The sequence below is a fragment of the Myodes glareolus genome, chromosome 3 (genome assembly GCF_982192425.1).
Source record: "Myodes glareolus chromosome 3, mMyoGla1.1, whole genome shotgun sequence".
NCBI classification, from domain to species: Eukaryota; Metazoa; Chordata; class Mammalia; order Rodentia; family Cricetidae; genus Myodes; species Myodes glareolus.
The window spans coordinates 124,571,548-124,599,420 of record NC_142028.1 but is presented as its reverse complement, the minus strand read 5'-3'; the positions used below and the strand labels follow the sequence as shown (position 1 = coordinate 124,599,420).

Sequence of the window (27,873 nt, the reverse complement as noted above, 5' to 3'; positions counted from 1 at the left end):
TAACTAGAGCGTGGGGACCAGAGGAGAGGGAAGAAGGGGAGGGGAGAGGAAGAGAAGGGAGCAAGAAAAAATATATAGCTCAATAAAATCAATTTAAAACTTAGAAGAAGAAGAAGAAGAAGAAGAAGAAGAAGAAGAAGAAGAAGAAGAAGAAGAAGAAGAAGAAGAAGAAGAAGAGGGAGGAGGAGGAGGAGGAGGAAAGAAAAGGCTGGAATTGAACTAGGATATTTCTACCTAATTGAACAAGGCTATGTTCTACCCCAGAACATGTTAGTGATGATACGATGCCTGAAAAGACTCTAAAGTTATCTGAGACTTAGTTTCCTCATCTCTACACTGTATATGTACTCTCTAAACTGTCTCCTGAACACAAATATGGGGAAAGAAGTATAACTATTTTGCTGCTGTTATTGTGATCAATATTATACTTATTAGTCCAGGAACATTTATGATTATTGAGCTAAATATCAGCTACGCATTGAAATTTTACTTAACGTTATACTCAGACTGAAAAGTTAGCATTAACAATTGCATTTTACAAATGAATAAGTTATGACTTACAAAGAAATTGGTTAAGATCTTCCCCTCCTTACTCTCTCTGCCTGCAAGATTTTTACTATTTCTGCTAGGTATCATGGCTTCCTTCAGATCTCTAGTGAAACCCCATATTGTTGAAAAGAGGACCAAAAAACTCATCCAGTGCCAGTCAGACCATTGTCTCACAATTAAGTGTAACGGGGAGAAACACAGAGGTGTGGACAAGAAAGTGAGGAAAGGATTCAAGGGCCAGATCTCATTGCCCAACACTGGCTATTAGCGAGACTAGAAAGGAAAGCATGTAATGCTCAGTGATTTCCGAATGGTTCCAAGAACTGGAAGTGCTCTTGATGTGCACCAAATCATACTGTGGTGAGGTGGCTCTCAGTGTTTCCTCTGAGAACTGCAAAGCCACCACGGTAAGAGCAATCCCAATGGCAGGCAGCACAATGAAGAAGGTGGATAGACAGCTGACTCACAGACATATTTTTTTTTGTGCTAAACAAATGAAAAACTAAGTAAAACACATCATTCATTGCTTTTTAACATGATAACTCATTGCTTTTAACATGATAACCCTTGCTCAAGCTTCATGAGCTTAAAACTTGCTTTATTTGTATTTCCCCAGTTGCAAATGCGATCTTGAGCAAATTGTTGTTTAGTTGAGTGTATATCTGTCCACATGAGATGCTCAGAACAGGAAAATGATTATTTATTTGAACATCACTCATATTTCATAAGACTTACGTATAGAAAGGTATTATCACCCACTATGGTATAAAATATTCAGGTCAAACTCAAGGATGGATCCCTCTAGTGGCATTAGAAGTAGCCAGTCACCATGGCTTATTTTGATGGAAAATGTGATTACAGAGATGCTTAGATTTTCAAGAGTTCTAAGCAGTATTCCAGGTGGAAAATCAGACAGCAAACTAGAGCATATCCCTGCCTTCATAATGAGGGAAGAAGGAAATTAATGATGACTCCAAGGTGGCAGAATTCCTGAGCATGTCTTTGATAATCTGTCTTTTGCCAGCCAGAGGAAGAGAGAGAGAGAAAGAAGAAATGTGGACAATTAGGAAGTAATTAAGATCTCAGAGAAGCAACTATGACAGAATGCAGTTAAGGGAATACTTAGCGATTGGGGGAAAGCACAAATCAGCGGGTTGGACAGCGTGCATCCTGAGGTGTTCCAGGCGAGCGCTAATACAGTTACTGAAGCACTTACAATTATTTCTGAGCAGGAAAAAAAACACACACTTACATTTCTTAAAACATCAAATGTCGTATTAATCTTTTAGACAGAAGAGAAAAAATACAAGCAAAAGCTTTAAGAATGAAGAGAAGGGCAAAGTACTCCCAACAGGCATGTGTAGACATTTTCAAATACAACATCATTCAATCCGTACGTATTCTTCATGTTTTCCAGGCTAGGAAGCAGGTCTCAGGATTGGAAGATCACTGTCAGAGGAAAGCTTACTGCTTGGTTTTGTGTGTCAACTTGACACAAGCTAGAGTCATCAGAGGAAGAACTTTCAGCTGCAGAAATGTTTCCATGACATTCAGCTGTAAAGCATTTCCTCATTTACTAATCAACTGGGCAAGATTCAGCCATGGTGAGTGGTACCATCCCTTCACTGGTGGTCCTGGGTTCTATAAGAAGATGGGCTGAGCATGCTGTAGGAAGTAATTCAATAAGCAGCACCCCTCCATGGCCTCTGCATCAGTTACTGCCTCCTGAGATTCTGCCATGTTTGAGTTCCTGTCCTCACTTCCTTCAGTTGTACACAACAATGCTGAAGTGTAAGTCAAATGAACCCTTTTTTCCCAACTTGCATTTTGGTCCTGGTCAAGGCAAACCCTAACTAAGACAATTACTCAATCTAGAAGTTAACCACAGCCTATCTTGAATGCTGGCAGAGCCCATATCGTACCTTGCTGTCCTTTTCTCCTGTTTTCTTTTTATGAGTTGGTCTTCTACAACTAGGATTAACAAATTGGATACAACCCAGGAAAACAAAAGAATGAGATTGCATTCTTTTTCTCAGGCTGAGATTAAAAACAAAACAAAAAAGTTACAGATCACAGTCTACAAACACGATCGCTTTCAGTAGATCATACCAAAAAGTGCCATTTCTATCTTTATTTCAAAATTAGGAAAACATTTTTCAATGTCCATGGATGAAAAGATCACAAGATGACTTAAGCTGGACCACAATAACTCAAAAAAGTTGCATGCAAAATTAATTCAAACGGCCTTGGAGAGGCTGTGTTGCTGCAAGGGTTAAAAGTTAACTTAAAGTCAAGAAAGAAGGAATTAAGTTGAGAAAGAATTCAAATGCAAGACAAAACCCCAAGTTTGCTAGAGTTCAAAGACTCATTGTGTGGTTTTATCTGTCTTCTGGTTAATGGACATTGTCTAAACAAGACTGAGCAAAGGTACTGGATGACCAGAATCTTGATGAACAAAATCTAGTTGTTTTTTCACCGTAAGAACCTATTATAGATAAAGAAAACCCATGTGCAAAGCCCAAAAGAAAAGCCTGTTGCCCATCTGCATGAGCCAGCAGACTATCAACAACACAGAATTCACAACCCTTATATCTGGTTTCATGTAGCCTCAGAGTCCTTACCCTTCCCTTTGGAAATCACCTAGTTAATGGATCATCTTTAAAGTCAGTCCGAGTCCTATCCATCACCTTGCTTAAACTACCATGTAAATTTACCATGAGTTCTGATAGCGTGAGCTGTAACTCTCTCCTATCATGAATCAGATGCTACAACCAATAGTCCCAGGAAGAAAATGTGGTATGTTCTGGACTGGGTACTTAAAACAGGGATCAACAAAATTAAGTACTTTCCCAGCTCTCTAGATTCAAATTGTGGTGCTTGCCATAGTTTACATTTGTTTATCATTGCTTAAATTTAGGGTCAGAAGAACATCTTTTATGGAGGTATATATATATATTATCTAAGATTCAGAGTTACCAGTATGAGAACAGGTATTTCAAGACTGCAACTTTTTGCACAAAAATTCATGAGTTTTTCCACACTCAAATATGCACATTCACCAGTCTCCACAAGTGATGTTTATTTCACCAATTCAGAGCCATAAGCCAAAACAACCAATTACCTTTTCTATTTAAGACCAATTTTATGCATGGAATTTTCTTTAATACATGATCTCATACACTCTTTATCAATTATGCTAAAGAATTATCAGTAGTCCCACACCACACTCCAGAAAATGAAGGCTCAAAGAGGCAGAAGGTCACACACAGACTTATTGGTGAAGCAAGTCATTTAAGCTCAGTTCTACAGAGTAGGATGCCCACAATATAGTCATTATCTGTTTTAGTTTTTAATCTGCTATAATGCATTTTCACAAATGCAAAGTCATAAAATAACATATAGTCATTACTGTTCTGGTAGTCCAAAATCCAAAATGGCTTTTACTAGGTCCAAATCCAAACTTCAGGAGGGTCATATTTCTTTCTAGATGCATGAAAGCAGATCTATTTCTTGGGCTTTCAAGTTTGTAAAGTTTCATCATTTAGGTCCTTGTGTCTTCTTCCAGCATCAAAATGCACAATGCAGAATCTTCAAGGCTCTGTATCTCCATCTTCAGATCACTATCCTTGATTCTTAATGCTAACCATCTAAATCTGATAAGTATCCTTTTCACAGCACAGAGGCACTTTGACCCGGGATAATTTTCCTATGCCAAGATCTTTGATTTAACCTATGTTCTATGTCCCTATGTTCCATAGCATTCTATGTCCCTATGTTTCATAGATTGCTTACAGGTTAATTGTTAGATTGAAAATATGTTAAGGATGGTAATATTCAGCCTAATGAGAGATGGAAATATTATGGTATAAGAGATAACTAACACACACCTTCCTAAGGTAAATACTGAGCTTTGTATCAGCAGTATAGTGAACATATGGGATAGGAATCAAAATGGTAAGGGTGAGTACAGGGAAGAGGACTCAGTGGTTAACAGCAATGGGTATGCTTGCAGAGGACCCAGATTTGGTTCCCTGCACCCAGATGTGTACTCACAAGCATCTGTATTCCAGTTTCAGGGCATTCAGTACCTTTTTCTAATCTCCACAGGTACCATGCTCTCTGTGGTGGACATAAACATGCACTTAAGCAAAGCACGCATCATAAGCAAATTTTGAAAAACTTAAAGTGGTGAGATGTGAATCTGGAATCTGAACACAATATTTATAACATCTAAGTCCATCTGCTCCTGACTTTACCACAGTGTGTCATGGACAGAGAAAACATTTCACTTGGATAGCAAAATCAAAATGAGTCAAGTTGTCATTAGGGACAGCTTAAAAACAGAGTAGATGGTCACTTGTGGTCACTTGGGTTGACACAATATGAGGTTAGATGGACTGTCAGGTTGTTTCTTTGGAATACCAAGAAACATACACACACACACACACACACACAGACACACACAGAGAGAGAGAGAGAGAGAGAGAGAGAGAGAGAGAGACTTAGCAAAATGCCAATGAGTTTGACTAAAGCTTAATTTGTCTTTCTCAGCAACCAGACACAGAAAGGGCGAATAAGTTGAGGGCTAGATATAAGTTCAAGTGCCAGATCTTCAAGTGCTAGCCATAAATACATGATGATACTTCCATGAAATCAGCATCTGAATGTGGAGCCAGGCTGAAACCTTAGGAGAGATGAATGAGCTGGTATCTGTGTGGTACATGGATATGCCTCCAGCAAAGCAGAATCTCAATAGAACGTGGGCACTCTTGTTTCCCATCCATTGCACTAGCACAAGAGAAAGCAGCAAGGATATCTGTGCTTCATTTGACAAAGGATCAATGGCTTTGCAACTAATCTTTCAGAAGTCAACTGATCCTTCTTCTTGCCTGTGCTGGAAGCTCAGCTGCAGGCTTAAAGTCATGAAGCAGCAAAGGAGGGAAAGCATTGGGAGGAGGGGAAAATGCAACCATCCATCAGATACAGAGGATGAATGCCATGCATTATTCACAAAGTTCAGTGGTGGGCCTCTGCTAGGAAGGGATGAGGGAACTGGAGGTCTTTTGAACTCCTCGGGTCTTGGCTGGTTTCCGAGGAAGGCCAGATGCCATAGCCCCTATTAGACAGCTGTTTGCCAGGCATTGACAATCCACTGGGAACTTTTCAGGAAACATAGGGCTTTGAATAGGGCAGGAGGTTAATCAAGTCACGTCCCCATTCTGGGAAAACCTTTTCTAAAACTCAACTTTGGAAGCACTCAACCGTAGGAAGTCAGGCCAATAATGTGTATGGGGCAGGACCTGAATCACCTGTAAATGCAACCACTACCAACTTTCAGAAGGTGGTTTAAGGGGTGGTGGACACAATCTCTATCCCGTGCCACACCCTCTAAAATTCCTCTTTGACTCTTTGAGGATAAATTGATACAGTTCTTTGGAGGGCAATATCTATGCAAATTGAGAATTCCAATTCTAGTAATATCACCTTTGGATATCTAACAGGCAAAAACAGATACATCAGAAATATAAACATATGAATATGTACATACACACATATGTACACACATACACAATAGTTTTATAAATCATTCACATCAATAAACACTTAAAAACTGACATAAACGCTCATGATGGAAAATATCAATAAAGCACACATTATAGTAATCAATATAATAACATAAGGTCATTAAAAATAATGAGGTAAACCCAAATATTCTGATGTTAATAGATTTTCTATCATTTTAGATAAAAAAATACACATGTTTCAGGATAATAAAGCAGTGATCCTAAATGCAGCAGAAAAGAATGATGCGTTTGCCTTCACACATAGGTGTGGATATAAACAGAGGAGATCACACACAAAATAGTTAACTATGCTCTCTGAATAGGGAGTTGAGATGGCAAATGCTGATAGAAGACTGTCCCTTTGTACCATGTGACTTGATTGTTTGCATATTTTTGAACAATAGGTTTACCTTTACAGTGGGGCTGGTGGCAGTTGTCTCCCAAAAGAAATGAATAATTTAATGTATCTCAATCCATGAGAACAGCAAATGGTTTGTCAGGTGATTGATGCCCTTCATGTCCCAGACAGACATGGTAGATAAACACAAGACAGTTCTCTTCATGGTCTTGGAGCTGGATCTCTTCCTGTCTACAGCAGCAGTCTAACACACCTCCTAACCTACTTTAGGTGTCAGGTCCCTTTCTGCTCCGGGCAGTTACCTTGCCTCATACTTCCCTTTCTCTGCAGATCCCCTTCCTCCAGTCCCCAGTGACTAGGAGTTCATTGGACTCTTCGACGCAGAAGACATAATTTTACCCAAAGACATATTTGTATTTCTTCTTCACTAGTAGGAATAACTAAAGAAGTCAATGAAGTTAATGAGCTCAATATGTGGAAAATATTTTCAGTTTCCTATATGCTGCCACTTGAGTGAAGGACAGTAAAAATGTGAACTATTAATTCTGAGGCATGTACAATCTAGTTGTCCCTGACTTTCCCCAAGTTTGTGTTCAGGAGGGGGTCTTGACAAAGTTAGCCAACTGTGATTACTTAGCTCTAGAACATTTTCCCAAACATCGTGGTTTTTAAACTCCAAATTCCATCATTAATCCTTCCAGTTAAGACTTTGGAGGCCTCTGTTAGCATATAAATGTTTCTCTGGAGAGAAATAATAGAATTTAATTCAAGTGAACAAAAATTTACTGACAGTAGTTTCAAACCAGGCACTTTGTGGGGCATGGTAAGGTATATAGGGATGGACAAAATTCTTCCAAATTCCCCAGAAGCTTCTAATTCACAAGGAGGAGGAAGCAGGATGTATCCCGAAAAACCCTAAACTAGCTTAGTCAAGCACATGACATAGTGGGATTTCCCCTCGTCAATTCTTCCCTTTCCTATTTATTTTACCAAAAGCTAGATCACAACTTCACCATCTATTGAAAGAGGTGACATCTGTGTTCCTTTCCTAAAATGTCATAGCTAGTCATATGTGTTTTCTTCACAAACAAAAGGAATGGCATGATTCTGGGGAAAGGCATTTTAAAAGATCAGTCCAAATGTTTAAGAAAAAGCCAGGGCAACTGTCAGGGAGAAAAATGAAGGACAGGAAAGGTTTTAGAGCAAGAAACAAGATCCTGAGTGTACAGGGCAAAAGAGAAGGTGAGCTCAGGGAGAGACTAAGGGACAATACATACCCTGGAACCTCAGAAAACAGTATAGTCTTCTAGGCACCGTGAGCTTAGAGTGGAGTGTGGGAATAGCATCAAGCTCATAAAACTAAATATATACATCAGAAAATATAATAAGAACTTCAGAAAAAGTATCATTGCACACTATGGGAGAATACTGAGGTCTTCTGGGAAGAGGCATTAGGATGTGTTCTTTGAGGGAATAAGCTTCAAGAATTAATCAGAACGAAAGACCCAGGAGTGAGGGTGTGACTCAGTGGTAGTGTATATGGTTAGTGTTCATGATGCTCTGGACTGCACCCTAGCAATGAATAAATTAAGTGAAGTAAGCAAACAGGATAATGTTTCATCCAACTGAGGCAGCTGCAATCAAAAAGGCAGGCAACAATCAGTGTTGGAGAAACTAGAAGTCTCGTGCTGTACTGGTGTGAAGTTAAAACAGTACAGTTACTTGAAAATGAAAAAACATTTTGACAGTTTCTCAAAAAGTTAAGCATGAAATTATCATAGCATCAAGAAAATCCCCCATAGATATGCACCGAAGGAAAATGAAAGCATATATTTATGTAAGACTTACACACAAGTGTTCACAGACACATTGGTTATAATAACACAAGTTGGCTTAAAGTAACTCAGTGCCCACCAATACAGGCACAAATAAACAAAGCCAGATGTATGCATGCAATGGAAGATTAGTCCATAATATAAAAAAAATAGCCTATCGGCACTGCCAAATCAAGAATCTGGAATCTGTGGGCACTGCATTCCTATGTGCATAGCCCCACACAGACAGACATTCATATACATAACTGAAAATAAAATTAAAATGAATCTTTTTACTAAAAATAAAATAAACCAGAAGAGGCAAAACCATAAAAACACAAAATCTCGTGGCTACAGAGGAGAAAAGGAAAGTGATGATTATTTTATTTGAAGTGATGAACTGTCCCCAAGATGCACAGGAGTGAAATTTGCATGCATCTGCAGCTTTATTAAAACCCAATGGATTGCATACTTTATTTAGAAAGGTGGCTGTTACCCTACATGAAATATTTCCCAGTATTTTTTAAATAGCAATGAGGTGAAGAGGATGAAATAAAAGTATCATTCCATCCTGAGGGACTAGAAAGTACGAATGACCATGGGAGAGGAAAGGTAACTGATGAGAGAGCTGAGGTCAAAGTCAATGTGTCTGGAATGTTTGGGAACACAGGAGAATAACAGTGCATACGGACAGAAGTGCAAGTACAGATCATGCAGATCCTTTAGTCTTGGTCTTTGTCTCTCACTAATGTGGTGTGGAGAGAGAGTTTTATGCAGGAAAATAACATAATTATATTCTTTGCCTGTGTTGGACAGCATAAAATAAAGAGAGTCAAGTAGGGCTGACTAGCAGGCATGGAGCCAAGCAAGAGAAGATGGAAGGTCAAGAGGAAATGGGACTGGGGTGGATACATTGAGAGAATGGGTGACTGAGGTTGGGGATGGATGACAAGTAGAGTTCTGAGTTCACTAACCAGAAGTCTGATCTGAAGCACCATTCGCTTGCTACCTACTGTGTACCGGAAACAGAAGAAGGCATTTTATATCTATACTTCTTTAAATGCTCATACAAAAACAATGAGCTCATTTTTATTATTCCTACTGATTGAGAGAGAGAAACAGGTTTAGAGATGCAAGCAACCTCCTAGATATAGCCAAGCACCAACAGAGGGATAAAATCCAGGTGTCTCTTGTCACTGTTCTCTACCTTACTGCCTTGCACTGAGTCAACATGAAAGCCAGAGATAGCAAATAACTTCCTCTACAGACCCAACTCCGGTCTCTGAGTAGTGACTGCCTAAGCACTGAGTTGAGACAAATTCTGAGCTCAAGCCCAGGCCCAGCAGGAAAAGAGACCATGATTGATCAGTAATGCATGCCATGGGCACAGAGAGATGGTGGAGGGGGAAGTTCGAGTCTGCTATTCCTGCCGCTGAGCTCAGAGGAGGAAGACAGAACATCTGGCTGAGAGCATCCCAAATGGCCACCTGTGAACCACTGACACAGACATAGGTGAATCTGAGGAACGTGTTGCTGAGCAAAGACATAAAAAGCCAGGAAACTTGCTGGATAAAGGGCCAGAGAGTAAATATGTTAGGCTTTGGAAGACAGACACTCTCTGTCACAACTAAAGAATTCTGCCAAAATGGTATGAGAGCAGCCATGACAGTCTGTAAACAAATGAGCTTGACAGTGTGCCAAAAGATCTATTTATAGACATCCGAATAAGGACATCATAAATTTGCGTATGAAATATCTTTCTTCGCATTTAAATCCAGCCATTTAAACTGTAGAAACCACTCTTGATGTGCAATTCATAAGAAAGCAGCAATGGGCTGCACTCCTCTAACAAGTAGCAGCCCGCTGACCTCGTTTCATATCTACTCATTTATCAAGGAGGAGGGCTAGAGGGATGGGGAAGGGTTTTAGTGGTTAAGAGCACTGGCTGCTCTTTCAGAGGAAGAGGTGTGTTCCCAGCACCTGGATGGCAGCTTGCAACTATATGTAACTTCAGTTTGAGGCAGCGCCCTCTTCGGGCCTACAAAGACACCACGCACATAAATGGTACACAGACATCCATCCATGTGGGCAAGACACCCACACACATAAAATAAAATAGAATTTAAATGTTTTTCAAATTGGGAAAATGACATATATCCGATTAATGTCTGTCTCTGAGTGGATAAGACTAAATTAAAGGATGCAGAGAATTTGAGTGGGGGAGTTGTGGACCTGTTCTCATTTACACAAATGAAGAGATATGTCAAAACTCATTGACAGGGGCATTTAATAGCTTGCATTTCACTGTATATAAACCTAATATACAGTATAAACTTAATCTCAACTATAAAGTACAGCTTTGGATGAAAACCACATAGGAGCAGGAACATCATTGCCTGGATGAAGTATCGCCTGGTTGATGATCCTTGAAGAAGGACTAAGGACTCCAAGATATGGAATAAAATGTGGACACTTCGGAAGTAAGGACAAAATTCAATCAAGGCTCAATAATTAATAATACCAACAAAAATAGAATGGAAATTGTATTTCTCAGGAAGCAATGGCAGTATACCCTCACCCACATGCCTTATTCTGCAAAGACTCTAGCTCAGAAATAATTGCTTGGCACAATAATTGGGAGATACAGTCTGGGAGCCGGCAGAAGTGGAGCCCAGTGCAATTTGGGGAGATTTGTGATGCTCAGCTCCCTTCTATCAATTCCAGAGGCTCAGATATTCCTGACCTGTTGCCTGGCACATTGTGAAAACTGCTTTTATTTACTGCACTTCCATTAAAAGATGAAATCCACGAACTGGGGCTTACAGGCCAGAAAATCACCGCTTACGTCTCCACTTATCTCTCCTCACTGTCCAACAACTCATCCCCTCCGTGCCTGCAACCTGGCTTTGGCAGCTCGCTTCAAGGCAGCCTGAGAGTATCCAGCGGTTTAGGGGTTGGTGGGCAGGGCTAGGCTTGGGGGAAATGGTGGTTCTGTGGAGGCACCCAAACAGCATGGCTACAGAGAATGGGCTAGATTGCAAAGAACATAGATGTTCAGAGTTAGGTTCTGTACAGAGCATGAGGTACCTTGAAAGTCTGGGGATGGGGCAGCCTGGGAATAGTGAAAGAGGCTATTGATTCAAAGATAAAAGTTTCACCCAGGTGTCTTAGTCACTGTTTTAGTGCTGGGAAGAGACAGCGTGACTAAGACAACTCTTAGGAAAGAAAGCATTTAATTAAGGACTTGCTTACAATTTCAGAGATTCAGTCCATTATCGTCACTATGGGGAGCATGATGGCATACAGGCAGGTGCTGGAGCAGTAACTGAGAGCTCCATCCTGACCCTCAGGCTGGGCGGGGGGCATGGCGGGAAGGCCCAACAAAATCTTTTAAAATCACAAATCTCATTCCAGTCACACACTTCCTCCAACAAAGCCACACCTACCCCAACATGTCCACACCTCCTAACTCAAATCTTTTCAGAGTTCCACTCTCTGGACTAATAACTCAAATGTATGAGCATATGGGGGTCGTTATTATTTAACTCAAAATTCCACTCCCTAGTTCCCATAGTCCTGTAGCCAAGTCATAATGCAGAAATGTATTTAGTCCAACTTCAGAGTCCCTACAGTCTATCACTATCTCAACACTGGAAAATTTAAAAGGTCAGTCTCTTTTGAGACTCGAGTGTTCTTTAAACTGCAAGTCCCTGTAAAATCTAAGAGCAGATCGTGTGTGTCAACCATAGAGTGATACAGAATATACATTACCATTCCAAATGGGAAGGGAAGGAACATAGTGAGGAAACACTGGACTGAACGACCAAAAGACCAGAAACTAGCATGGCATACTCCAAATTCTGCATCTCTGTGTTTGAGGTGAAAGCACTTTTCAGATCTCCAACTCCTTTCAGCTTTGTTGACTACAATGCATTTCTTTCTCTTGGGATGGTTGCATCCCTAGTCTGCAGCTTTCTTAGCAGGTATCCTACACTTTGGTCATCTCCAACACAATTCAAACTTCACCTTCACAGCATCACACAAGGGTTTCTCTGGGCCTCTACGTGGGGACACTTCTGATACATGCCTGGCCTCAGCTCCGTAGCTGTGAAAGGAGATTACACAGCCACTTTCTTGCATTCTTGACTCCAAAGTCAGAACCATGTGGCCAAATCTGCAAAATTCTGCTCCTTGTTGGGACTGGAACACGGCCTCTTCCCATGATATTTACCTCAGGTTCCTATTGTTGATGGTTTCCTTCTCTGCTTAAGCTTTTCTTTAATTACTTTACACAAGTTGGGAGCTTAGTTGAGTAGGGTCTTGACTTAAGGTCACCATTTCCATTATTTTATTTAGCATTGGGTTTTTCTGTAAACTTCTCATCTTCCAGAGCACTGGGATTGGCTCTAACATTTCCTGGTCTTCCTTTTCTCCTCATGCTGTACATTTGCATTTTTCTTTTCCCCTTTCTCCTTTCCATTCTAGATCTTCATAAGAGTAATCACCAATACCCACCTGAAATAGTCAATAATAGGCTTTCTTGAAATCTCCTCTACCACTGCCATTAATGTAAAACTCATCAATCTAGTTTCAGGTAGGTTTTCAGAATAAGGACAGATACCAGGTATAATCTTTTCCAAAATGTTACAGTCGTCTCTAGATCACTTACTAATATTTTCCACTTCTAAAACTTTTTGAGCTAGGTCATCATAATTTGCACTGTTCTCAGCACCACCGACTTCCAAGCTTTACTATATGACCCATTAATCCATATTTAAGGACTTCAACTGATTTCTTAATCCAAAGTCTACATTCCAGCAACAAGCAGTATGAGACGAAACTTGTCGCAGCAATAGTCCAGTCCCTGGTGCTAACTTCTGCATTGGTCACTGTTCTATTGCTGTGAAGATATACTGTAACCAAGGTAACTCTTATGAAGAAAAGCATTACACTGAGGGCCTGCATACAGTTTCCAAGGTACACTCCATTATCATCATGCTGGGGGACATAGTGGCATATGAGTAGGCTCTGAAGTAGTAGCTGATTGAGAGCTATATCCTGATTCATTGGTAAAAAGAGAGAGAGAGGGGATAGAAAGAGAGAGAGACAGAGACAGAGACAGCATATAGGCATGACATGGGCTTTTGAAGCCTTAAAGCTTGTGCTGAGTGACACATGTCCTCTAACAAGGCCATATTTACTCCAACAGGGCCACACCTCCTATCCTTCTAATCCTTTCAAAGAGCTACACTCCCTGGTGGCTTAACATTCAAAAAAGCAGCCCGTGAGAGTTATTATTATTCAACAACCACATGAAGGCAATTTCCACCTAGGTGAGATCCCTGATTCATTTCAGCATAACACATGAATCTAAACAAGTTGAGGAATCTCAATTTAAATGTGAGTCTTATTACCAAGTAAATGACTTAAGAGAAAAGAGTTCCTTCCTGCCCCTGATCCTTGCTCTACCATTTTAGAAAAGTGAGATGGGGATAGAATGAGCACAAAATTCTGGTGCTAAAGTATTTTATAGATGTTTGTGTGTGTGTGTGTGTGTGTGTGTGTGTGTGTGTGTGTGTGTGTTTGCTTGAATTTCCATGTACCACATGTAAAAAGGATTCCCTGAACTAGAGGTACAGGCAAGTGTGGCACATCATGTGGATTATAGGAAATGAACCCAAGTCCTCTACAAGATAAGTGTTCTGAAATACTGAACCTCTTAAACTCTTGAAAATTCTCTTGACTTGATTTAATGAGCTTTGAACAAGTCATTTTTCTGGACTGTGGTCTAAGGGGTGAACACAACTACTTCTTAAGGTCTCCCAAGACTTGGGGCTCCCTATTCTCAGCTGCAAAGAAGATTGAGAAAAATTAGCTCATTGCATTGGTCATAGTGTACCTTAGGGTATAGTTTAATACACATCATTCTTCCATTTATATCTTCAATTATTAGCAGAAAAAGATGACTAATGGAAGGGAAAGGGAAAGGGAGGATAGGTAAAGGGCTGATGAATGACAGATAAATAGAAATTGACAGAATATGGCAAAATGTTAGACAACAGAGATGTGGGCGCATGAGCATCCACAAGAAAGTCCTCCTTGCTTTTCCACCATTTAATCCCAGTATATAGAGGACTCACTAGAAGAAACCCCATGAACATATTCTCAAAGATTCTGAAGCTTTCTGAGGATTTCCTCTCTGAAAATGGCCATTATACTCCTCTTGTTTCAAAGTTTCTTAATTGCAGGCAAGCATCAAGCTTATTAATTTTCTCTCTGTGAAAGGAACATGAAGGGATACATGGTCCCTGTTCAGCTATTGGAAAGTATCAGGCAGACTAGAAAAAAACAACATAGTGTAAAAAAGTTAACTTTTTAAAAGTATTTCTAAACCATATAGTTACAACAACAATAAAAAAAAGATCTGTAAAAATTGGGAAAATGAGAAGTATTGATTAGAAAATAAATTTGAAATATGGTCAGGAATAAGACAGCCAAGAGGAGGGAGGTAGGAGGCAGGGGCAGTGAGCATTGTTTAACTAAGACAGAGGAGAGCCAAGGTTAGCAGTAGGCTGTTCAGATCAAAAAAGCAAACATCAAACTGTAGCTCTCTGTCTTTCTGACTTAACTTTCTGGGGAAAGTTAAAGAAAAATGTAAACATAAAACAGTAGTTGAGGAAGATGTAAAGAGAAAGAAAGGTTAAGTAGATTCAAAAGACAGAGACTTGTGTGGGAAAATCTAGAAACCCAAGGGAGTTATGGTTTCTAGTCCAAGACTGATTGAATGCTCTAAGACTAGCAGGAGGAAGCAGTCCTGGCTTGACAACTCAGGAGGTTGATAAAGGAAGAACTGGGCAACAGTGGTTGACCCAGAGTGATCAGTGCTGGGGCAAAGGATGCACCTGGAACCCTGCTTTTCCCTTCACTGCTGACTCTAAGTTGCTAAGGTTACATTCTCAACTGCCTAATTAGAGAAGCTGTCACTCTTAGACAAAGATCAAGAGAGAAGAAAAAGTGAAAGCAGACATTTCATACTCTTAGACAAGAAAAAAATTAGAAACCCAGTCACACATTCATAGACACCCTGCCTACTGTCAAAGATTATGTTGTCTGTAGCAGGACTATATTATGTCACTAGCTTGGAGATGGTTGGAAGCCCACAGCTATTCCCAGTTAGCAGGGAGCTGCAGACGTCTTTCATAAGGTTAAACATACTGCAAGATAAGTAAGTCAGGAATAAGGGGACTGTGCATTCATTTCGTTGCAAATGCCTCTTGTAAACCCCAGTAGTCCCATAATGTGATGCCCATTTTAGATAGCAGAAGTTAAGACAAACTGATGCATTTATCCCATACCAAATTCTAAGACCACGAAGAATCATGTTTTATCTTGGGACTGTTCTTCTGAATGTAGAGAGAGATAGAAAAAGGGATGTGAAGTAGAACAGGTTAGGGGCAAAAAGAGAAATTAAAGGTTTAGTGAGTACACGCAACTGTGACCTCAGAGGAATGTTTTCTGACTCTAGAGGTGACTGACATCCCTCTCACCATACTGTTGCGTATGTGCACTCTCTGTTCCTCAACTGTCTTGAGTACAACTGAACAGTGCTAGACATTTCGTAGGCAGTGCATTCTACGTACACTGCAGGGGCCTCCTTTCCTTTTCCTGCACCACACAGCTCATCTTGGCCTAATCAAATCTCCTTTCCCCAAGAGGAAGCAGGGTGACACTTTGGGCTGTGTACAAGATAGTCCTTTTATATGAAGTCTATTGATTGATGAGGAAAATATAAAATCACTTTTGCATTCAATCCTACATTGACAGTGACTGACTTGGGGGAACCAGATGTTTTGCACTCTCTGGGTCTCACAGTCTGTCCCCTACTGACTTCCCAGGGTAGCATATGGGCTAAATTAGATCATTTATTCGATTTAAGGAAATGGGTAAGTTCTGGGCTTGGATTTGTGACCCATGCAGTAACCCACCGCTGGCCTCTCCCAGAGCACCTCGTATCCAGCAGCAGCTCTATTAAAGCTCTCTGAACTGAAGTGCTATCTATAATTTTGTGGCACTCTGAATTCATTTCTTCATTTCACAAGCATCCAGTATACAACAAAATATTATTTTTATCTTCATTAATATTCTAAGTAGTTAGTGGGAAAAATATCAAGCAAAAATAAATGTATGATTTAAGCATCCAATGAGGTGCTGCCAGTAACAGAAGCTTGTACATGAACAGGGAGACTATCTCTCTAAACTGAGGTGAGAGAAGAAACTTCTCTGAGAGGCTGACATTAGCTTTAATCTGAGAAATCACAATGCGTCATCCAGCACTTTAAAAATAAAGTGGGCATTTCAAGGCTACCTTGTGCGAGGCCCCAGGAAGAGCCGGATGTGCTACAGCAGAGGTATGAGCAGGGCAGGGGTGTGGCTCAGTGAGTGAAGTACTTTTTACACAAGCAGAAAGACCCGACATTCATTCCCCAGAACCCACATTTAAAAGGCACTGAAGCACACCTGTGTTCCCTGTGCCGGCTGGGAATCTCTGAGACTCACTGCCCAGCCGCTGCACCTCCATTGAGGATCTCCAGATTCAGTAAAATACCCTTTATCAAGAGAAGAACAGAAAACAACAACAAAAAAACCCCACTTACCTTCCTCCCCACAGGCATGTGTATACTGACACCCCGCCTTTTTTGTATTCACACATACCACAAAAGGTGAGCTGAAAAATGGCAGCAGAAAATAACAGAAAAAAGGAAGGTAGCAGGTGTGGGGATATCAAACAGAACTTCAATTAGAAAGTCACCATGCTTTCTAGACTCCCTTCCTGCCTCACTCCCTCTACTCCCCACCCCAGCACAACCCTCCACCCACCCCCTGCCCCAGGAAGAAGATGGTGAGTCTGAACTATCAGGCATAGCTTGAGGCCATGAACAGCAGAACAAAAGAGAGTATCATCCCTGTGGAGCAGAACAACTTCACCATCCTCTAGAGCGGCCCTTGAATTAGACGCCTGGCTCTACTGCAAATGCTGGTGTGGAGAGGACTCTATAGCCTGGAAGGGTCTCCTGGCACCCGAAGCTCCAGAACCACTTCAGGAAAATGAAGGAAAGACTTCCCATCCAGAAAGCACGGAAAGGCCTCAGGCAGAGAAGTTATTTTTCCCTACCTTTAACAGCATGGTCCCAAATCCCTCCAGACCATTTCCTTTGCTAAAAAATAAACGAAGTAAAGGAGTTGAAATAGAATGCTCTCCTAGAATGCTAGGTGGGAGGGGTTACTCAGTGCGATTAGTAGGAAGCAGTACCAAAGAAGAAACCACAGCACTCTACTATGGTCTATGGCTGCCGGCAACTGTTTGTAGCTCCATGTTAACTGGACCCCTAATCCTGAGTGTTCGGTCCAATATTCTCAGCTCCTATCAAAACACATGTGGGCTTCCCTTCTATCCTACAAGACAGTTCACGGGCTACCCTACTCTCCAGTCTCGGCTCATATATCCGATATCAGTTACCCCTCACTGACCATAAAAGAGAGCATTACGTGTGCAGAGATATTATGTTATGCAGATATTATGGTGGAGCTGCAAGTCAAGCCAAATAATAACAAGATAAATTCGTAACTGTATCCTTCCATGCCACTCCATGGCACACACATTCCTCTCTCTCCCCCCAGGCAGGGATTAAAGGAATCTTTTGCCATTTATCCTGCTTCAGAAAGCACCTCTGAGTCCCCTGCTTCTATGTCATTCTTTCCTTGGCTCACAATCTAAAAGCAATTTAGTTTCCTTTATAAAAGGAAGAAGCAAAGGGGACTGCAAGGAGGTAAGAGGACTTGGGGCTTGTTTGTTTGTTTGTTTCCTTTAAGCTTGCTCACTGACCACAGAACTGCTTCCAGCGGTAGCCAAAGTCCCTCCCAAGGCCCTTGAAGGACATGGGAACACACAGGCCTAATTGCATTCCACTGCAGCTCGACCAGTCACTAACTTTACTACACAGGAAGACAATAAATAATGACAGGGACATATTTAACCTATTACTTCCCATACTAACCTGCAGAATTCTGGTCAGCAACTGCAGGGAATAGGAAATTGAGGGAAAGTTCCTGACTCGTTATGGAGAATACTTACACACTCTAAAATTCCCTTCAGGGAACGGAAGACAGGAACAGGCACCCCATCTTTCCTAACTCCTGCCATGCACTACTTTTCCCCAGGGACCTTCTCTGACCTATCACGCCACATGAGAGAGAAAGCAGGTTAAACTTAACGGTGAGGTCAATCGTTTGTTCTGTAAATACTTGCTGACGGTGAACCACTTCCTATGAGATACATGGGGGATAACACACAGAAAACTAGAAATGTCTATGGACTTACAGAGTTGGGTAGTGGCAAAGTAAGCATGCAGAGGTACTGCAACATAATCTAGAGTTTTGAGTGACGGTGAAGGAGAAATCCCTGCGTAGCTGTGGATTACAATCCGAAGGACAGAGAAGGGCTCAGGACGGGGATCCAGCAAGCAAGCATGAAGAAAGTAACCCCGGGGCAGGTCAAGGCTGGCAAGGTCTGGGTGGACACTGACTTTCTAACTAGCTGGACTTTTGAATCATGTCAGTCACTGGAAATATCACAAGCAAACAGGACATTTCCTGGGCCGAGCTTTCCTTTATTCTGATTTAACTGGCCCAGATCTCAACATATTTTAGTGATTTTTATTCATTCCATTTGTTTTGTGTGTGTGTGTGTTTGCTTACATGTGTGATGCACTTTATATATTTTTAGAGTTTTAGGGTTACATAAGATTCCCTGGAAATGCATCAGGTTCCCTAATTTTGTCCTTGCCGACTTTAAGCTTTTTCCGCACCATTTGCGTGTTCTGTGAAGAATCGGTTGCAACCAAGGAGCCCCATCTGCATACTCTCAGGAATGCAAGTCCCTAGCTCACACTACAGCTCCCTCCTTTTGGTGCATACGTACTCTCAAGCTTTTAATGAGTGTACAAACACACATGTCCAACATTTCCATGCCATACAGGAGGTTCTGCTGCTCTGGAAGTCCTCAATGACTGTGTCAGGACACTTTCCTTGCCCTTCCTCCTCACGCCTAACATTAGCTGATCTTTTTCTTATCATCTCAATATCTGTGCTTTTTCCAGAATATCACATGGTTTAATTCAGTGTGTGGCCTTTTCAGATTAGTTTCTCCCTGTTAGTAATATGCTTTGAAGGTTTCTCTGTTTTTACTCTGTCTTATTACTGAATTTACCCCAGCGTTCACATGTACCACAATGGTTTGTTTATTCATTCACCTATTGATGGACATATTGTTTCTATCCAGATTTTGATTCTTACAAGTAAGCTGTTATAAACAGGCACAGGCAGATTGCTATGTGTACATAAGTTTTCAATTCATTTGAATAAATACCAAGAACTACAATGATGGATGGTATGGTAAGACAGTATTTCATATGAACTTGTCAAGTTGCCTAAGCCTAATTAATTAATTAGTTAATTAATTTAATTATCTCAGGGTAGATCCCAATTATTCTAGTGTACAGTTGAGGTTGAATATGTTTGTGCTTTGATGAAGGGTTATGTATTTTATTCCACGCACAGTGGGAAGCCATAATGAATGTAGCCAGAGGCATAATTAAACACATTTTCAAAACTATAAATGTATATATACACACATGCATGCTTGTAGTGTGTGAGTGTGTGTGTGTATACACACATGTGTGAAGGTCAAAAGCAACCTCAGTTGTCATTCATAAAAGTGCCATTTACTTCATTTGAGAGAGAGTTTCTTGTTAGCCAGGAGCTCACGAATTAGTCCAGGCTAGTTTGCCAGGAAGCCTGAAGCCTCCTTCTGTCTCCACCCTTCCAGCTTTGGGATTATAAACTCAGTCCTTTCTTACATGGGTTCTGAGAATTGAGCTCGGGTCCGCATGACTGCGGATTGGTCCATGTCCGTGAAGCACATGTTTATAAAGCTCTGGCGGCAGGGAAGGATGGAATTTGCAAGACTGACTATACAGAAAGGAAGAAAAAGAGAGACAGAGCGCCCAAACAGGAGACTATTGAATTACAGGTCTCACACAACAGTAACATGTAGCAGGATAGACTAGTGGGAGGAAAATCAGTAGCTGCGATGGTGTTACACATCAAAATGCAACAAAACAGAGGGAAAATTAAAGAATTGCAGCAGCTCCTCCCAGTTCTGCATAAAGGTAAATCTAAGTCCACTCTAGAAGGCTTAGGAGATACCTCACTTACTTTGGTCAGCCCCTGTCTTCTGTTCCATCACATCCTCATACATTTGTACTGTTTTACATGTTCAGTGTTCACAGAACATTCTAGGCTCATTACAATTGCTACTTTAAAGAACGACTAGAGTCTGTACCCCAATTGGGTATTGGCCTTTCTGGTCAAAATCAGACTCCTCTGCTCAGAATGAAGGAATATATGATATTTGAGGGATATATTAGTTTGTCTCAGAACATTCCTATAGTTTTTGGCTATTTCAAGGCCTAAAATTTTAGAAACATTCATTCTCATTCATATTCACTCAAACTCTGTCTCTGTCTCTGTCTCTCTGTCTCTCCCTCCCTCCTAGTGGTTTGTCTAGAATTTTCTATGTAGACAAAGCTGGTCTAAAAATCAAAGACACCTGCCTGACTCTGTGTCTGTTTCAAGTCCCACGAAATCACCCACCAAAAGCAATACTCTCTTAAAAGCGCTCATCAGTCATGGAACTTTTCTTCTGAAATTCTCCTGGAGATGTTTTCATGGCCTGAGAGCAACAGGTTTTAAAAAGAGCTGGTGATCAATAATACAAAAACAGCAGATGGGGGGCTTAAAAGCGGGGGGGGGGGAACCATTAGAGTCCCTGAAAGGATCTTGAATATTTAGCAGAACAGGAATTAAACACCCTGGTCCTTTTTACTAGCAGTTGCTTTCAAAAATGTATTTTACATCTAAAAGCCAGGTGAGTTTTGGGGGAGATTTTTGCAGTGGTTGGTGATGGAGGACGTAAGGTCACTCAGGACATTTGGAACCATGTTTAACAGTGGAGGTAGTGCGGGGAAACCTGACTGCTCTTAGGACTAGATAGAGAGGGGAAAGTGGGGAGGGGGAGGGAAAAGGGAGGCGGGGAGGAGGTGGAAATTTTTAACAAATAAATAAATTAATTAAAAAAAAGAGTTAGAAGGAACTCTAATCAGAAGGAAGGTGAGCTGCCCCTATAAGTCTCTGCCACCTTCTACCAAGGTTGGTCCATCTTCTATACTGAAATTCCACACTGGAAGGGTTCACTGGCTCTAAACAGTATGAATGCGTTTGAGCTTGTAGAAACGGTCAAGCTGATCAACAAGGAGCTGTCTTGGACAAAATGAGAAGATGGGAAAGGCTGTGTTCCAGGTGGTGGACACAGGATACATAGACACTGAATGACAAGGACAAATGGGGAGGAAGACAGGTGCACAGAAAACGCACAAGGAAAGAGTAGGAAAGGAAGTAAAGAGAGAGAAAAAATTTTCAGAGCAAAGTGAAAAGGGGAAAGAAGGAATTAAGAAAGTGGGGATGAAGAGGAAGCTGATGAAGAAGGGAGCTGAGGTCACAGCAGCAGTGAAGAGCCTGTGTGCTCCCTCTGCCTGCCGCCACTCCATTGGAGAGCTGAAGGAGTTGTCTCTCGAAGAAACACTCATAAATCTTCCGTGAAACGCCAAAGGAAGCTCAAACCTGTGTATTCATGTCAGACAGCTCCATTGGCACTCCACTTGCAAGGACTAAATCTCCCAGGCCCCTTATCTACGTATCTACTGGAAGTCCCAGATGCTGCAGTGAGCATAGCTGGGATGCAGGGGAGGAGGAGAAGAGAACGCGAAGTTCTGAGGAATGACCCATCAGGGGCCTAGAATTCCTACTGGTGAGTGTGATTAATGGATTAATATAAGATATCCCAGATTAGAAAACATCCTAGAGTTTGCAAATGAAATCTTGTGATGCAGCATTTTTATTAACAAATCTTGGTGTGTGTGAAAATGAATTGCTTTGCACGTAGAAAGCAGACCTTTCGGTAGGTATGGGTTACACAGTCATTTGTCACAAAATCAGTTCTACCAATATTTATGGAAACTATTTAGTAAATGATCTTGCTCAAAGTAACAGGACCAAAAGCCCAATATTCCTTCCACTCCCTTAAGAATCTCATAAACTGGGCTGCCCAGTTGAACTCTCTGCTCTGTGGTTCAGTAGGGAAGTCATTGGTCACATGTGGCTATTACAAAAAAAATAATTTAATTAAATAAAATCTAAAACACAACTTTTCAGTCACCATAAGTATACAGTTTTGTACTGACAGGTAGACGAGTAAATAAAAGATAAGCATCAATATTTTAACAGAGATGATGGGACTTAAAACAGATTTGAAATAATTTTCGAAATAAACATGTGAAAAAATTAATTTGGGGAGGAAGGGACCAGCAATGGAAGTTTTCACCAACAGATTTCAAACAGCAGAGATATCTGGGTAAGGATGTCCTAACAGGAAAGGAAAAAGACAGTCTAACATGGATAGGACAGCTTGTTTTTCTGGAAAAGTTAAACGCCCAGTTTGACTGAAGAGAGAGACCAGTGACTGAGGTGATTCCTATGTGGAGAACTCAGATGCCACAGAAGGTTCCTTAGTCTTAGAAACAGTAGAAAGCCATTGGAGATGCAAATCAAGGGCTAAAACACTTCCGGGGCACTCTTTAGGCAACAGATAATGGATCCTCTTAAAGAAGGCATCTGAGCAGTATTTTAGGCGACTAGGAGCATCATGGAAAGGCCAGGAAAATGAAGGGGTAGCTGCTATTAGGATGCAAAGCAGTAGGCCATAAAAGAGGGGTTTTTTTTGCCCCAAATAAGAAAACCTTCTAAAAGCATATCTATTGCTGCAGAAAGGAGATCCCTGATGTCATTTCCTGAGCCAATACCCTTGTACAGGAATCACCCAAGAGAAGCGAGCATCTCCACAACCATTTGCCAGCCCATTAACTGACATTGCCGGATCCTTTCTCATAATGCCACCTTCACTAGCCAAGTCCCCTCAGAAGACCCCAAGACAGGGTCCTTGAGAAATGGGTGAGAGTCAGGAAAAAAAGAAAGGAGAATAAAAAACGAGTTGAAAGGAAGAGATATTTTTTTAAAAATGTGCTGGAGAAGTCAAAACAAATTCTAAGCCATTCCACTAGAAGAGAGTTTATGGAGTGAGGCATTCCCAAAATGAGTTTTGAATTATACTCTGCACCTCATAAAACAGGAGAACTCTTGGCAGCCCCCAACACTCTATCCCTGCCTCATATGTACACTTCTCCCAGCAGGTAAGGAACCAGGAAAATCTGGGTGTGAGAGAACCTAGGTCTGTTATTTCACATCTGCAATATGAAGCAATCTCAGTCCCCTGACTTCCAGGAAGATAAAAGCCCTCTCTAGGCCTTTGCTTCACTCTGTACAGCCAGAGGACAGTATGGAAGATCCCTGAGTGCCCTGGAAGCCTGGATTTGTATCACCTCTGTGACTATCACACAGTTCTACCATTCAAAAGACAGAGAAAGCAGTAGGATGCTTCCTCCAGAAGACCAGTCAAACTCCAGAGGAGAGAGAGCAGCTGCAGGGGTGCAGGGAAATTGCAACAGTGTGTGTTGGGGGGTGCATGTCATGACTCTTAAGATGCCAGAGATTGAATTCCTGACTCATCTCTGAGGAGTTATTTCCTCTCCTTAACATCAAAGTTTGGAACAAAACAGTATCCAGGGGCTCAGACTGCTATGTGGTACTTCTAAGAACCAAGTATACTTATAAAGTTTTCATCTGGTTTTGCCTCAGCACCCGTCAGCTTAGTCTCCGTGTTATGTTGTCCCTGGCAGATGTGTCCAGCTACTTGCCCTCCAGGACAGCTATGAAGGCAGACCAACACAAAATTATAAACTTACTTGAAACCCCATGAGATTTCATTTTTGCTATTCCTTAACTCAATTGTGTGATTTTCAAACAGAACTTTCTAGATGAGAACACCATGTTATAACTGTTGGAAGTTTATCCCAGATTTGTAGATCATGACAGGGCAGACTGGTGAGGCACTTTCCAGCCAGGATCCTAAGGACTTTACCACCACTACAGTTCTATCCCCATACACATACACTCCATAGGGATCCAGTTTGCTTCCCAAACCTATTTATGGTCATTGTGTTTCTTACATCTTTAAATTTTAATGAAATAGAGTCCAAATTAAAATTTTATGAGCATCCAAAGAAAGTGGTTTGTGTGAGACTAAGATGATTTTACTGTATAAAAAAAATGTCAAAGTCATTTAAATACTGCTAGTGAGTTAGGTCAGGCATGACAACCATAAAGATTTAGAAAGGAATCATAAAACCCTGAAAGAATGACTTGGCAAGCACCTAGTCTATTTTAATGAAACCAACCTTGGAGATCATCTTTGGTGCACTATGAGCATGGCTTATGGATGAGAGATGGCCTGAAATTACAACCAGCTGACCCAGACTCAGAACGAGACCCAATGCCTATATCCCAAACTTGGCAAATGTATGCACATTTATGTATTTCACATTAAAATGAAATGTTTAATGTGCATCTATTATTTTTTTATGGTTCTCTGCTTTAACAGATTTTCTAAGTGCTAATACAAATGGCCTCAGAAACAAGGGTTCAACCTTAAACCAGAAAGCTCCTCCCAAAATAGTCTATCTTCCCACTCAAGAAAAAAACTTAAGGAAATAGAAGAACTGCTTTATCAGTCATAAATCAAATACTCAAATACTCTTCTAGGAATTCCTGACAATCATTCCCTTCTGTCAGGCATTCTCCCCTCCAAAAAATTTCAATGTATTCTGTTAATTCTCCAGATAAGAGAATCATATTCTTAGAGCACCCCCTTCTCATTTGTACATATATGTCTGATTTGTGTACATACATGTGTATATATATATATATATATATTTATATAAATATGTATTCCATATAAATTCAAATATATTTGATGCTCAGTTGGCAGTGCTGTTTTGGAAATCATGGGGCCTTTGAGATGCGGGACTTGGAGTTATTGATCAACCCTAATTCTTTTCTGAGTGTTCTTTGCTTTCTTTTCTGTCGTGATGTGAACCAGCTGTTCTACAAGTTTCCACTAGCACAGACCAAGCCACTTCATCCACCATGTCTTCTCTACCATGATAGGTGTATCCTCTTAATCATGAGTTAAGTTAAACCTCTCCTCCATTAAGTAGCTTCTCTCAGGTATTTGGTTATTAACAATAAGCTAAGTGATGCAGTATATAAATGTATATGCATGACTTTAAGGTGTGTGTGTGTGTGTGTGTGTGTGTGTGTGTATACAATAAGTGAAGACTTACAGAGACCTTTAAAAACTCTGGAGACAGTTGACAGTTTCTGGGGCCTTAACATGTTCAAGATATTCTTTTATAGTTAAGGACAGTGAAGTTGATGAGTTGCTTCTCCTGTGTTGCCACATCTAAGATGGATCTTCAGGCAAATATCTCCTCCAAAAGGATTCTAGCAATGTACCCAGCACAACTACTTCTAAGGAATGAGCTCAGAGGAAAGACTCACTCTTTCTGACATTCTCGGTATTTCTTTTATAGTATATGACGTCTACAGCAAGACTGTATCCCTTGTATTAAATTTTAAAGTTAAGGTTATAAATGCAATTACATTTCAATTGTCAGTAAACTTTCTCTTGTCATGCAACCTTTTTTAAACAGAGCAGAGATATCAGCTGCCATCATTCTAGTGTTCATAAGCCATGTGAGAGTGGGGACCAATGCAGTGGTTTGGGGAAAGTGATGTGCTGGAAGAGTATATCTCTAAGTGATGGAAACTTTAATCGTAGTGATAGAAACAGATAAAAGAAGAGCATTCCTTTCATGGAGCCGCGGAACAGAAAATGCTTCTGTGACTTATGATGAAACCCAGGTAAAAAGTCAGATTCCTACAAAAGACAGTCTTTTCCTACTCAGGAACTGACAGAGAGAACTTTGCAGAGTGAACATGAGTGTCTTCTCTTTTGTTGATGTGTGAGAAATGGTTCTTCAGGCAAACTCCTCCAAATTAATTCCAGTAAACTACCGACCATAGCTACCTCGTGGGATGAAGTTGAAGGAAAGTTATACACTTTTTACAATATTCCTGAATTACATGAAGGCCACAAGCTTGTATTTCTCGTGTTAAAATTAAAGATAAAGGATAAAGATAAAGGATGCAATAAACACTAGCAACTACAGTTATAATTCCTAAAGAAAAATGATGTTGAATTATGGTAGCTTATAGACTAGTAAGAGAGACAAACATATTCTGTTTGTGTCCTACTTTATTTTCTACTGATGTGATTAAACAACAAGACTCAAAGCATCCTAGGGAGGACAGAACTTTCTTGGTTTGCCCTTTAATATCACAGTCTATATCTGAGGAAAACCAGGGAAGGAGCTCAAGTCAGGAGCCTGAAGGCAGGAACTGAAGCAAAATCCTTGGAGGAATCCTCCTTTTGGCTTGCTGACCATGGCTTCCTCAACTACCTTTCCTGTACAACTCAGGAACACTTTCCTAAGTATAACACCATTCACAGTGGGCTGGGCCCTCCCATATTAGTACTTAATGAAAGCAACCCCAAAGACTTGCCTGATGGAAGCAATTACTCGGTTGATGTGTCCTCTTCTCAGATGATTCTAGCTAATGTCAAGTTGATAAAAAACAAAAGAGCACACCTTGAAAATGAGGGTGTCTGTACTGAATGAATATGCAATATGTATTTAGATGTTGGGGCTTTTTTGGGGGAAAGCAAAAAGATGATATTAGAACCAGGGACATGATGTCCATATTGGATCTCTAAAGCAGGCAGTTGATATAAGTAGGTATGAATGTTTTTCTTTTGGTTTTTCAAGACAGAGTTTCTCTCCGAAACAGTCCTAACTGTCCTGGAACCATCTCTTATAGACCAGGCTGGCCTCAAACTCATAGAGTTTAACTCATAGAGCCTGACTCCCTCTGCCTCCTGTGGTATAATTTTTATAAAATAAAATATATATTGTGTATATAATATAGGTAGTAGAAGAAATTTTTTAAGTGGACAAATATGAAATTAAGAACATCCATGTCTTCTTGTTGGGTCTGGTCATTATTTCTTGCTGCCTGAGATGAACTTAGGTGGCACTGACTGTAGTTTTTGTGGCAATAGTTATATCCTTTTTTTAATTTAATAAGTTAATATACTATTTGATAATTTCATTCATTTGTGCAATGCACTTTGGCCATTTCACCTCTTATAACCATGGAACTCTAACTGAACCTTCTCTTCCTCCCATAAAGCCCCTTTCCTATTGTTACATCAGTTTTGTTTTGATTTGTTTTAGGAGAATAACTGATTCTTTGATTTGATTTGTTTTAGGAGAATAACATAGGAGCAATTAGAATTGCTCCCATGAGCATGAACAAGAGCAATATAGTGGAGCATGGGCAACATAACAGTGGCTACACCACTGAAGAAAATGATTCTCCTTCCCACAGTAACCATTAA

General features: G+C 40.6%; 1 protein-coding gene and 1 pseudogene across 3 annotated transcripts in view; one reads left to right on the top strand and one right to left on the bottom strand.

Annotated features, from left to right (window-relative positions):
- Positions 1-27,873, bottom strand: part of Astn2 (astrotactin 2) — a 979,028-nt gene that overhangs the window by 936,235 nt on the left and 14,920 nt on the right. The gene's annotated exons all lie outside the window — the stretch shown is intronic.
- Positions 635-27,873, top strand: LOC146895051 (large ribosomal subunit protein eL32 pseudogene; annotated as a pseudogene).